Genomic DNA, 2,500 nt, shown 5'->3' on the forward strand with positions numbered 1-2,500 from the left:
AGAGAGAGAGAGAGAGAGAGAGAGAGAGAGAGGGAGGGAAACGGAGCAAAGGAGAGGAGGGAGAGAGAGAGAGAGAGAGAGAGAGAGAGAGAGAGAGAGAGAGAGAGAGAGAGAGAGAGAGAGAGAGAGAGAGAGAGAGAGAGAGAGAGAGAGAGAGAGAGAGAGAGAGAAAGAGAGAGAGAGAGAAGGGGATGGAGACGGAGTAAAGGAAAGGAGGGAGAGAGAGAGTGAGAGAGAGAGAGAGAAAAAAAAAAGAAAATATACCTATCTATACGATCACCTATGCATACCAGTGTATAGCCTCGACCTTCCTCTCCCCTCCCCCTCCCCCCACCCGGTCCCCCTACCTCCCTCCTCGCGGGGACCAAATCGCACCTCAATCCACTCCTTAATTAATCTCGGCCCACCTGTCCTGGCTCCACCGTCACCCCACCTGAACCCGCCGAAGACACGTCGTGACTGATATGGCTTATCGGGCAGAGACTCAAGGATCCTCGGTGCATTATACAATAACAACAACAACAGTAACGTCAATAAAGCAGGATAAGAGTAATTGCAACAACAGCGATTCTGTCAATAAAGAACTGCAATGACAAGAAGAGGAACAGCAGTAATAACAACAGCAACAATGAAAGTAATGACAACAACAGTGACAAAAATAACGAGTATGAAAAAACAAAAATAACCACAACAGCATTGACAATAACGTATCAGTAGGAATAATAACAATACAACAGATAAACACAAGAAAGGATATCAATGGATCGATTTTATAATTTTTTGTTAACGATATGTGTGTGTGTGTGTGTGTGTGTGTGTGTGTGTGTGTGTGTGTGTGTGTGTGTGTGTGTGTGTGTGTGTGTGTGTGTGTGTGTGTGTGTGTGTGTGTATGTGTGTGTGTATGTGTGTATGTGTGTATGTGTGTGTGTGTATGTGTGTGTGTGTGTGTGTGTGTGTGTGTGTGTGTGTGTGTGTGTGTGTGTGTGTGTGTGTGTGTGTGTGTGTGTGTGCACATATATGTATACTTGCATATATATTTTTTTTTGGGGGGGGAGGGGGATTATTTTTTTGCAACATTTCATTTTCTACAAGAAGCTGATAATGTCCTATTGTCGTGTATTTTGCACAAAAGTAACTATCAGAAGAAAAATAAAGAAAGGACACACACAATGTCGATTTGACGTTAGTAGGTGGATCCTAAACTGAATACTGAGTATCCTCTAAGGATGATATGGTAGTATTATGGGATGATACATAAATTCGGGAGACCAGTACAGGATATGTACGAGGTAATGCATAAAATATTACATAATTAACAATTATGTTGGAATAAAAACTGAACAAACTATTTGTTTGTCAATAAATCTAGCTTGTGGGTTTTTCTACCATATTATCATCACGGGAGCGTGTCTATAGTATTCGTACAGTCTGTTAGTGTGCATCATAATACATATATGAATAGGATCGCGGCTTTGTAATGAGGGGAAACGGGCTCGATGTGGGAAGTCAGATCAGGTAACGAGCCTAAAAAAGTTGGGAATTGCCCCCTTACATTTTCAAAAAAAAAAAAAAAAAAAACATGAGAGGCTCTCAAACTCGCATTGGGTGGCAACAGTTAATGGCTTTGCATTACTCATACTCTCTGCAAGATAGCCTCGTGGCATCCATGCGCCAACCACGGTGGTCAGCAGATGAACATGCGATAACGTAAGCTGCCCATGACTACTTTGGAGATATCATGTACAACAGCATTGCCCTTCCTCTGGGACACATGCTGACCTTCACGTGCCCCTTATGCACCTCATCCAACCCTTACTGACTCAAACTCAGACCTCTGTCTTGGGCAAGCCGTGTGACCTCACCTTCAGCACGACCTTTCCTACGACCCAAGCTTTGGTCGAACGATGTAAAACACTCCAGAGGGCGGAGTCAACGGCAGCCTGACCCCTCCTCCTCCTCCTTCAGGGACCAAATCCCGCTTGGTACCCCTAGGGCGGGGACGAGGATATGGGCGGAGATAACCTCGTTCCTCCTGAGATCAGCCAAGGTCTGGCCTGGATTCAGCCCTTCTCCATTCCCCGCAGACCCTCACTGAAAGCGGACCCCAAATGATACCTTTCATATACATATATAAAAAAAAAAACAGCGGGTTCCTGAATGCACCTACAACCCGAACTCCCACAAATTTAGCTTCGCCAATGGCCACCTTCCCGCGGACCTGAAGAATAAAGCCCGTACACGTGTTCCACTGCCCCGGCGGCCCTGACAACATGTGCAGCGGCCCCACGATAAGAGCGCCGCAGTCTCCGGACAGCGACGCCTCACGTGCGGCCGGAGCGAACCGAACCACACCGACACCAACACTGACGGCAACACGAGCCAGCCCTCCGAACCGTTTTCTGGCCGAATTCTGCTCTCGTTTCCTAATTATCTTTACCAAGGTCATGTCTTTGGTGGCGTCGGTTAGTTCGTTGCTTGGTTAACAGGATAACTCGAAAAG

Source organism: Penaeus vannamei, chromosome 18 (assembly GCF_042767895.1).
Source record: "Penaeus vannamei isolate JL-2024 chromosome 18, ASM4276789v1, whole genome shotgun sequence".
NCBI classification, from domain to species: domain Eukaryota; kingdom Metazoa; phylum Arthropoda; class Malacostraca; order Decapoda; family Penaeidae; genus Penaeus; species Penaeus vannamei.